Source organism: Miscanthus floridulus, chromosome 1 (assembly GCF_019320115.1).
Source record: "Miscanthus floridulus cultivar M001 chromosome 1, ASM1932011v1, whole genome shotgun sequence".
Classification (NCBI taxonomy): domain Eukaryota; kingdom Viridiplantae; phylum Streptophyta; class Magnoliopsida; order Poales; family Poaceae; genus Miscanthus; species Miscanthus floridulus.
Window position 1 is genome coordinate 16,460,407 of NC_089580.1, and position 12,370 is coordinate 16,472,776.

Here is a 12,370-nt window from a genome sequence, read left to right on the forward strand (position 1 = left end):
TGGATCTGGTCCTAGCTCCAGAAGGTCCGTGGATCATTCTGTGTGACCACGGCAAGGTGTTGCGTCACCTATTTGGGCCAACTTGGCCATGTATCGTGCCGGGCCTTAAGCCCAAGTTGTGGGCGCCCAACCCCTGGCCGTCCCCAACCCTAGGTCGAGTCTTAGACTATAAACACAGCCGCCGCCGCTACTACACAATTGGGTTTTGTTTAGAGTTTAGTTTTCCATCGAGAAACTGAATCGTTCATTGTAACTGTGGTGACAAATCCTTTTACAGTGATTCAGGGCCCCCGTTCTTGATCTCCTCCACTGTGTCGATTAGTCCTTTGCAACCGAGTTCTTGAATCCTCTATTGATATTCACGTCATTCATATTTGCAATTTCAGATTGCGTGTTTTACCTTCTTGCTTGTGCTCTTCGATTCGCTTGTAGGAAAAGCCTTATTGGCGAGGTCAATCAAGTTGTGCTTGGTTGATAACCAACGGAGCAGTGGTGTAACGGTTGTAGGGTTCGAATCACGTTTGATTTGAAGCCAGATCGCCAACGTCGAGATCTCCACAAATCGAACTTATCGGCTACCTCTCGGAAGATCGGGCCTGTACTCATCAACACCTCTCATTCTTGGGAGACCCTTCGTGAGCACTACAAATGAGCACATTGATGTCGGTTCTAGAAAAATCAAATTCCATATCAACGGCAAGGTAGAGTGATTCTCCTTCAAGTCAAGACCAGAACAATGCTCTAATTTGGAATGGTGTAAGAAACAAGTTCATCCGTCAAGGTCTCCATCTCTGGGACCAAAGAACACACCCGAAGAGTAAACATGGACGGAGAAGTCCAGTTCGGTGGACTTAAAATGCCAAACCCTCACCGAGAGGTAACTTGGTAGTTATCCATAATCATTTTTCACATTATATTTTACTTCGACATATTTACTTTTCAACACATGCATTATAAAATAAAAATTCTCATCACGACATTATAAAAATTCAAGCCCCATATAAATAATTTTTATGAGCGTAAAAATCCTGTAAAGAAATATTTATTGTGGAGGCATAAAAAATTAAAAATAACATCATTCATCTTCTTATATTTCATAGTTTCATAAAATATTTTTATTGCATACATATATACCTAAATATATGGTAGAAATATGGGCACCGAGACCCATAGACACCTGGGACCCACCACCATCACTTCCATCTCCACTCGACCTCCATTATCACCTCCATATCTCCACCATTCCCACTCACCTCCACTCTGCACCGTCTAGACCACATTTCCACTGAAAGGAGCAGATATTTTGCTTAACCACAAAGCAAGAGGTCATCAGAAGGAAGGGGAGGCCAAATGGCCACAAAGTGGGACCGGTTGGCCTACTGCTCGCCCATTTATAAATACCACTCCTTCCTAGTTGCTTTTGACCTCAAACACAGCTCAAAACCAACTCCCAAGTTTGAAATTCTAGTTCTCAATTTCGTAGTTGAAAATTCTCTTGGTAGAAGTAGTTTTGGAGTGAGAGAAAACAGTGAGAAAGTTGGGAGTGAAAGTGTTGCTAGAATCTTGAGTAAGAGAGAGAGGTGCTACTAAAATTTGAGCAAGAAAGAGAGGGTCTAAGAGTGGTAGTGCTGTCCAAATCAAGAGAGAAAATTAAAAAGAATTAGGGTGGAAGTCATGCCAAATTATTGATTAGAAAAGTTCTTTAGGCAATCCCGGATGACTAACCCTCTGGACGACTAACTTTTGGATGGCTAACCGCTAACATTTTACTAACCCCATTCCACGAGTTGTGTTGTCTTTTGTCTATTTTGGAGGAAAATGAGCAAGATTGCCAGAAAGCACAAGCGTGCAGTGTCGTTCTGCTCAACGAGAAGTTCATCGTCCCAGGCAAGCTCTGACATGGAGGTCGATCCTCCATCTCCCGCTTTTGGAGCACCGTCCTGATTAGCCCCCCCACGGAGAGAAACATTCTTCTGCAAGAGAAGCAGCTCAAGCTCCGAGGCGAGACAAATAAGAACATTTACAAGCTGTTGAAGACCCGGAGGTTCATCCTCACTCCCGTCTATGATCCAGCCCTAATGCAAGCAATTGGTATAAACACTGAATTTGACATTATTTTTAAGGCAGTGGGATGGGAGAATGTTTGGGAAATTGATGAACCAGGGTCTAAGCTTTTGACTGCTGAATTTTTATGCACGTTGAATCCCACCAATTCGGAAGTTTCATTTAGACTTTTTGGAAAAGATTTTTCTATTCCATGGAAATAGTTTAGTGAACTTCTAGGATTTCATGCATAGTATGTGATTGATGTAGACACTGCTATACAAGACTTTGATAGGACGAAATTTTTTAGGGAGATGTCTAAAGAACTTACTTGCTATCATCTCTGCACAAATGAAATTCATCACCCAACCCTGCGTTTTATGCATAAATGGCTAGGATTTACTTTATTTCCTAGACAAGATTTTTGCACTATGAGGAATGATGAACTTAAACTGCTTTACACCATGGTTAAAACAAGAAAGGTTTTACCTGTCCAATTTATGATGAAATATTGGAAAGAAATCCCTGAACTTAAGGGAGATGTTGGGTGTACTTCTTTGGTCACCCGCATAGCTAAAAATTTGGGTCTGTTGCTTACATTGATGACATTCCCCATTGGTTTATTGATTATGAATATTTTGTCCAAGCTCACATTCTAAAGAAGAAAAAGGATGTGAAACTTGTCATGATGTATATGGATTATACAAACAAAATCCTGTTACCAGACTAAAACCTTGGTCTGTATGCGGTGCAGTCTTTTGTCATTGATTTACATGTGAAGGAGGCAGCGCCTCATCAGAGCGCTTCTGAGAGACTCATGCGCAACCCGTAGCCTAGATATCATGGTGATGATCCAATTCCCTAAGGACCTGCCTTCACCAGCTATGTAGGCTGGGACCAGCCAGGTTCTTCTCGCATGCACTAGCCCAAGCATGCTTGGTGGGAATCTTCCCACATGCACTAGCCCGAGCATGCTGGTTGGGAGTAGCCCACTCCTTAACATGCTACAAGCTCCTAGCATCAGGGCTCAAGTGTGCAATGGCAGGATGGCAACTTCGACTACTATCAGCAGCAGCCATATGAAGAAGTCTTGGGTGGCCATCAGGGAAGACGTATGTCCTTCTCTACCTATAGCTACCATGACTAGCCCATGGGCTATCATGAGCAGTAGATGGAGCACCCCTGCCTTGACAATAGGCTGACGGCTATCGAGGAGACACAACATAACATCCAGAACCAACTTCACCAGCACTCTCAGTGGCAAGCGGAGATGGGAGAACGCATCATCACCATTCAGCAGCACTAGGAGCAGGAGAACAAGAATTGGTGATACTTGCTCTAGGGTCTCCACATCGCCTCGCCTTTCTGAGAGACCGCAACAACACCCAACTTGGGGGAGGAGCCCCCGTTTACCGAAGGTAAGTTTTGCCTTCCTAACATTTTATTATTTTCTTTAGTTTATTTTTTTTTGAGTTTGCTATTTAGTAAAAAATGCATAACCAAAAATAGGATAAAAATTTATCTTATATATATATATATTATAGCGTGATCTAAAAAATTAAAAACCAAATAAAAAGACTGTGTATATAGTTTAAGTTTAATTAAGTTTGCTTAAGATGTGTTTTAGTTTCCTTTCTTATTTTTAAGAGCTAGATAAATAAAAAGAACTTGAAGATGATCTCACATGATGGAATTGATGAATAGTTGCTCTGTTATAATTCCTTTCAAGCACCTAGTTTTCAGCCTTGAATTCTCTTGAGTTTTAGATGGAATTGATTGGACATGAGAATTTGCTCTGAACTTGAAACTCGTGGGTAACATATGCTTGATCTTAAGTCTAGGTAATTGATGGATATGATATGAGAAGGTATGAGCTGCTATTTATCTTGTTCTAAGTGACACTTGAATTCCAGAGATTTATCTTTTCAAAAACATAAAAATGCAACTTGATAAAATCCTGTATGACAAAGCTCGAATTCCTACTAGAGCCAAATATGATATTTAGACTAGGAAAACTTTCACTCATATATGCTGCTTGCATTGCATTGAGTTTGGTCAAGATTTTTTGATGCCTTATGAGAGTTTTGTCATGCTCTTAAAATCAAGATCACGTACACACTACCCACATATGCACTACTCCTACATTAGGGGTAGGGGCAAAAACATGCATTCCATCTAGATCCACCCAAAAATATTTTACTCCTACATTGGGAGAAGACGCCAAAAACATGCTTGATAGGTTTTCCACCAAATAAATGCTCCAAGTTCTTGTTGCTGTCTCTCAAAAGTTTTGTTGCAAAAAGAGGCATGGGCTATGCAAAAGTTATTTATAAAAAAAGAAGAAGAGAGAAAGAAAAAGAATTGAAAAAATGAACAAGTGTCCGAATTATTAAAACAATGGGTACTTAGATACCCGCCTAAAGAAAAAAAAAGTAAGATGAATAGGATAGCCCATGTTTTCTTGCAATTGTTTCCAAAGTTCCAAATGAGAGATATATTTTCAAGGAGCATAGTAGAATTAGACTAGCCACCATATATATCTACCATATTCCACACACATACACATCTTGATTTGATTATATGACTCAACTCTCTTTGGATCCATTATTTAAATTTACAATATATGTATTGCAAGTATGCACTCTCATACAATTACCACTCCTATGAGCTCCATATAAGCCTTAGTTGTAGGGAAAGAAAAGGCATGACATCACTATTGCCTTGGTAAGGATCCAAAAATACCACATATATGAGAGACTTGAGAGTGTCATACAATGGAATCTCTGAGTTTTATTTTAAAAACTTATAAAAACTCTAGAATGATGGTTGAAAAAAGAACTTGAGACATAGTGCTTGATGTGATCATTCTGTCTTTCAATTGCTCAAGACCCAAGTGAAAGCTCAAAAGCCCCATGGTTGAAGGTAATATGGGTAAGTTTGAAAGATAGATCGATAAATTTTCATCCGGAGGAGAATTCTTTGTTGAACGCATGTGTACTTTTGAGGAGTAAAAACATTGCAGTGACTCCTAATCCATTGCTAAGTTTGGCTTTACTCAGGGACGAGCAAAGGATACGCTTGGGGGAGCATGTTGACGGTACTTATCGTCCATCATATACCATCGACATAACTTGAATAAATGCATAAAAAGGATCACCAACATAGTCTTAGGTGTTTGAACTGACAATTTCCACGAGTTTTGATGAATCTATGTTTTTAGCAGGGTTATTCTAGAAAATCGGCAAGGGGATCAAAATGTCAAATAAAATTTTGCTTTTCTGTGGTGAAAATTACTCCAAAAGGTTCCAGAGGACATCAGAAGGCATCCCCCCAAGGCAGACCGTGAGGGGATGATAGGTAGGGCTAGCTGGCCCCATCTGTAGGCCGCCTGGCCCCCTAGGGCCCACATGTCTGCCCTTGTCGATACATTGATTTTCCACCGCTTCCTAAATTGTATCTACGCTATTTATTCAAGTTGGTTTGATCTGAGGGCTCAGGATTGATGCTTTGGTCTATATAACTAGCCCCAACCCCCTCCAGAGGACGCTGCCATAAGTCAAGAGTAGACCAAAAATTAGGGTTTCTAGAGAGAAGAGAATAGAGCTCCAATTCTTCAAAGTTCTAGTATAGGCTAGCTAGCAAGGTTCAAGTAGAGTGTGGGCTATTGCTTAGGATTCCGGATCCATCGTCTGGAGACTGGTATAGCCATTGTATCTCTTTATTTATGACTTTATGCTACTTCAATATTATGTTGCTATTTATTATGTTCCTAGTTTGCTCTAGTTATATGCTTGACATAGTTGTGATTGATGATGAGTCTATGCATATGTTCGCAACGCGCTTAGCCCAAGACGCGTGTGGGTTTAGTGGTTGGCATTATGTAAGCATGGTGCTTAGATATTGTTTACCTATGGATGCATTCTGCACTCTAGGTCATATGGTAGATCATGGATGTGACACTCTCGTTGAGTCCTTTATAGTCCACTCCTCATTTATAGAGCAAATAGAACATGGTTGCGAAGGGAGACAAGCTCTGTTCTTGATCTTCCTTAGTAATGTTCCTTATGCATAGATCCAAAGTTAATTATGCTATAGATGAGAGTGTATATACTTGGGTGTACAAAAGGCTTAGTAAATAAGGTATAACATAGGAATCTTTTGCTCTTACCGAATCTCCTGCCTAGCTGTACTACATTTTATGAGTCTCTATTTCAATCTCTGGAATTACTATCAATGCTTCACACTTATCATTTATTTATCAATTGACTTACACCTGACATAACATGAGAGTGGTTTTATCATAAGTATACATATTTGTCAATATCTCTATGCCAACAATCCCATAGCTCCTCCATGTGGATAAAATATAAATAATGATACTCGGTATACTCCCGGATGAAATGCTACAATAGAATATTATCTATGCGCTTGTAGATACTTTAACATATATAATTTTCTCTGAGTTTACAAATGTCATTAATAATTACCAACAACACATTTCTGGTATCAAGCTAGGGATGACAACTTAGTAAAGAGTGATGCTAAGAAATGTCAACACAGAGCTTGCCTATTTAACTCTCCTAGTTGGTAGGCGGGCTATGCCCCAAAGTACTAGTGCATTTCTCCTAGTCATTAGCTTACCCTTAGTTACTGAAAGATAAATCGCTCGCTCTCCCATCTAGCTATATCTAGTGTAGCTTGTTTAGTAGTTTAGTTTAGGTAATTCACATTCAACTTCCACTATCGTTCACCTACCTAGGATACACTTAGGCTTCCCTTAGCAATCTACTAGTAAATATAAATTCTAGCCTTCTGCCTTCCTATGGGAAAAATATAAATTCAACACTCGGTACTCATCGAGCAAAGTGCTATGTGATAATTCTATGCGCTTGCAGAATTCCTCCAAGAGTTGTTAAGAAGTATCAACAGGCATTTCTAGCGCCGTTGCTAGGGAAGGCAACTGGCCTCAAATTTATATGGCTAGCTTTGCTAACTAGTCTTTTAGTTATACTAAGTAGTTTATCCTTTTTTCCTCTTACCCTATCACTACCCTACATGATCATGGGCGACAAGTCCATTCGTGATGTTTCTACACCCTCGGCTGCTAATGTAGCCATCAGACCCAATGTTATCAATGGGGACGCTAACTTTGAGCTTAAGCCAGCATTAAATACGATGGTTCTGGCTAGTCCATTTTGTGGGAAAGCTCACGAGGATGCAAATGGTCACATCCAACACTTTTTGGAGATTTGTAGCACATTCACCATTAAGGGAGTGAACCAAGAGGTTATACGTCTTCGCCTTTTCCCCCTCTCTTTGTTAGGAAAGGCTAAGTAATGGTTTTACTATAATCGCAGTGCTATAGACACATGGGACAAGTGTTCCAACGCTTTCCTAGTCAAGTTTTTCTCTATGGGCAAGACTAACGCTCTTCGTAATAAGATCTTTAGTTTTCAACAACTAGTAGAGGAATCGATTCCCCAAGCTTGGGAATGAATGCAAGAGTATGTCTCTACATGCCCACACCATGGCATGGAAGACTGGCTTTTGATCTAGAACTTCTACCATGGATTAGTGCCATTAGATAGGAGCCATTTAGATGTTGCTGCTGGTGGAGCATTCTTTTCGCTAAGTGTTACAAATGCAAAGACACTGATCGAGAAGATGGTTTCCAACCAAGGATGGAGCAATGATCGACTCCAACCCCATAAATGAGGTACGCATTCAGTTAAAGAAATTGACATGCTTGCAGCTAAGATGGATCTACTCGCAAAGCGAGTAGAACATTACGAGAAGGTGAGTTCCCAAGAAACACTCAAAGCCATAGAATCCCACATGACTTGTGAAGTCTGTGGAGATGTTGGACATTGGGCAATTCCTATCCTAAGACCCAGAAAGACCTCAACTTCGTCAACACTGACAATGGGTTTTGTCCACCACAACATCAAGGATGGAATCAACACTCCAACAACCAAGGAGGTAACAATTATTACTCTTTTCAATGTATGAATAATCAAGGTAATAATAGTTATGCTTTCCTTAAAGATCTTGTTTATAGTCAGAGTAAAATGACTGATAGCATTAATAAAACGTTACATGCTCATGAAAAGATGTTGGAAAATATAGATGCTAAATTGGATGAGTTTTCTTCTGCTTTAAAGAATCAACTTAGTTTTAATAAAATGATAGAATCCCAATTAGCTCAAATTGCTGCTGCTATCCCATCCTATGAAAAAGATAGAATTCTTGACAAACCTAAAGGAACCATGGAGACAACCAACCTTGTTACGGTAAGGTATGGCTATGCTTTAAGTTCTTGGGGTTCCTACTTAGTCGACTCCCCATTTACCATTAAGAAAGGTGATCTTAGAACCCCCATGATTACTTGCTCGATAGGATCCCATACTTTTCATAATGCTGTTTATGATCTAGGGTCTAGTATTAACATCATGTCAAAGGAAACTTATGATAGATTGTTTTACACTACCTTAGCTTCAACTTTAGTTTACTTACAGCTATTCGATCAATCCACCCATTATCTCGAGAGAGTCACCACTACTTTATTAGTTAAAGTTAGGAGTGCTTATGTTCCAATAGATTTTATGATCTTAGACATGGGCAACGCCAAGAATACACCTTTAATCCTTGGTCGTTCTTTCCTTAATACTGCAAATGCTTGCCTATATGTGGCTTCTGGGCAAATCCAATTCTACTTTGCTGGAAGAAAATAAATATTTGCTTTTGCCTCTGGACAACCCCTCTTTGATGAGAAACAGGAAAAGAAGAAGCATCCGAAGAGAATCAAGATGAAGAAACCAAAGCCAATTGAAGATCCAGAGAAGCCCGTCAAGAAGAAGAAGAATAGAAGGAGGTGGCATAAAAAGAAAGATCCATCTTCAAATTTGTCATCCCCTGATCCTGACAAGGCTTCCAAGGTGGAACAAGAGGAAACGCCTCCACCCAAGGATGAATGACCTTGAGCCCATCAAAAAGGTCAGTTCTCTATCTATTGCATTTATTTACCGTATTTCATTAATTGCATCTCATATTTAAATTTCCAATAAATTTGCTTTGCATTGCATGATTAGTTAGATGCATTAAGCTACTCTATGTTAATAAATAAAGTCATGTAGTAGCTATGCATGTTAGTATAGGATTTGCATTTAAAAAAATAAATAAAAAATAAAAAATAAAGTAATATATAATAATAATAATAATAATAATAATAATAATAATAATAATAATAATAATAATAATAATAATAATAATAAGTAGTAGTAGTTATTCTGAATAAGCTATCTAGTAGTAATAGGTTTAGTCAATTAGTCATTTATGTATTCTAATAGTGTTAGTTAGTCAATAAAAAGAGAATCAAAATAGCCACTAGACGACATTTCAACTTATGCAAAAGGCAAGCTTGGGGGAGACATCTCTCCCCTCTCAGGTATGAAAGATCTTAAACCCTCTCTTTACATTCATGTTTGTTTTACATGTCAATATTCATGATCATAGAATGTAGAGAGGAGTGCCTTGAAATTTATCTTAAAAGAAACTCTGCTATAATAATATGATGATAATTTAATTGGAGATAATGAAAAGTTACTCTGTGATACTTTGCAAAAGCTTGTCATACAACCTTATACTTCTTAAGTTTTGAGTATGATAACTTAGAGTTCATCTTAAGTTGAATGCTTTTGTGGGTTGCAAATGCTAGAACCAAGAATATGCTCTTATGAGATATGTTGTAGCCATGATTAGAGTAAATCTTTGAACCTATCTGAGGGATGGTAAAAACAACCTAGAGTTTTGTTTTATAAAATGCTAAAACTCTCTTGCTAGAAGTTCCTCAATGGTGATAAATTCCTACCAAAGCCAGATACATATTCATTCATACATGATAAAGCCACTATAAAAGCTGCTTGATTGTTTTGAGCTTTTTAAGCCTTGTTGATCTGAGTAGAGAAATTTATCATGCTTTTTGATTAAGATCACGTACACCCACATACTTATGCTATTCCTACACTAGGAATATGCAACCACATATGCTTTCCATAAATTACTGCTCTATGAGAATTAAAGTTACCTCTTTAACTATCTTACATCAAAAAGAGAGGCATGGGCTGTAGAAAAAAGTGAGAGAGAATAAAGAGCAAAAAGCTCTAGTGTTCAAAAAAGAGAGAGTGAGAAAGAAAGTAGCCATGCCCTCTCAAAAAGAAGCTAGAGAAGGGAAACTTCTCAAAGAAGTACCACTTCCACCAAATATAGCACACACACGCACAACTTGATCAATTAGTATGATTTGTTGCTCCTTGTGATCCAAGTGTTTGACTTAGCAATAAATTTAATTCAAGTAGGCTATGCTTTTATCCCCTACCTTGAGCTCCACATAAGCTTTAGGATAGAAATTAAGGTTAAGAACCATGGCCTTGGTGAGATTTCAAAACACCATTGAGTGACTTGAGTGTACCATCTAAAGAACTTAGGCAAGTTTTTTTTTCAAAATTTATTGAAAACCTCCAATACATTTGAGCTAAACCAAAGTAGGCAAAAAGTATCTATCTAGCTACACATTCTTGCAATTACTTGTGTCAAGGTGAAGGCTATAAGTCCCACATTGCTAAGACTGATGGTGAATTTCTAAGTGATAACATGTTGAACTCAAGTGATAGTATTTGTTTGTATATAAATTTCTATAGGGCGTTACATAGTAGCAACTCCTGATCCAACACCTATTCCATGTTAAACCCGCATCTTTGCTGAGGACAGCAAAGGGGTAGCTTGGGGAAGCTTGTTGACGATCACTAACACCCGTTTTGACCATCAACATTCCACCCAAAAGCATGACCAATTGAGGTAAATCATCATCACATGTGTAGAATTTTGTTTATAATTCACCTAGTTCTACTTGTGCTTGTAGAATTGTATATATGTAGGAAATTTAAACAAAAATAAGCAAAAAGGTGACAAATATGGACACATGGAAGCAAGTGGAAGTGGCACTGAGCCTTGGGCCCACTTGGCAGCATCGCTCGACCCCACTAGGGTGCCACCTAGAACCCCCTAGGTGGCCATGCCATGTCACAGATCCATGGGAGTTGCTCTAGAGCCAATGGGAAGCGTTCATTCAAGTTAGTTTGATCAATGGACAAGATTTGATGATGGTGGATCCATGGGCCCATTGTTATAGACTTGGGAGGCTTCCACCGCCTTACCAACTGACTTACCTATCGAATTTCGACATGTGCTGGCTTCACAACTGAATTGGAGGAGCAACCATGGCACTATGATGCAGAGGCGATGCATCCAAGGGCCGACCGACACCCCCTTGTGCCGCCCGATGCCCTAGGTGCTCCACCGACCTCCTAGCTACCTACAAATACCCCCATACCTCTCTACACTATAAATAGAGGGTGTGGAGCTAAGTGGAAAAGTGCCCCATTCATTTCCAAGCTCTCCAAGCTTCTCTTAGCTTTCTAGCTTAGCATTAGCTATAGAGTAGTAGTCTAGTAGTGGAGTAGACCAAGAGCGAAGCTTCTCTCAGAGTCTAGAAGAGTCTTCTGGGTCTGGTATAGCTCTTTTGTAATTCTTTATTTAGCATTTACTTTATTCGGTATTTATTTCAATACTTTATTCTAGTATTATTGCTTTGCATTACTTAAGTACTTAGTCATTATTGGTAATCATTAGTGAGCTTAGGTGCTTATTTTTTGGCATTATTAGCATAGGTTATCTCTTAATTAGTAGCTATTCGTTAGTATTGGTTCCACCATCTGGTTAGGGTGCTTTGATCTCATTTCATCGAAGCTCGGATCGAAGTAGTAAGTTTATAGATTAAGCGTGGTGCTTAGGCTATAGATTACTTGTGGATATGGCTAGGCCTCCGGATAGATTGTGGTAGGTGGCAAGTGGTGACAGCCTTGTCCATCCTCTATATTCCACCATGATAGGTCTAGTTATTAAATCATAGGGCTCATGGTAGATCTTGTCTATTTAACTCTCCTAGTTGGTAGGCGGGCTATGCCCCGAAGTACTAGCGCATTTCTCCTAGTCATTAGCTTACCCTTAGTTAATGAAAGATAAATCACTCGCTCTCCCACCTAGCTATCTCTAGTGTAGCTTGTTTAGTAGTTTAGTTTAGATAGTTCACATTCAACTTCCACTATCATTCACCCACCTAGGATACACTTAGGCTTGCCTTAGCAATCTACCAGTAAATATAAATTCTAGCCTTCTGCCTTCATGTGGGAAAAATATAAATTCAACACTTGTTACTCATCGAGCGAAGTGCTACCTTGAATTTATATTGCTAGCTTTGCTAACTAGTCTT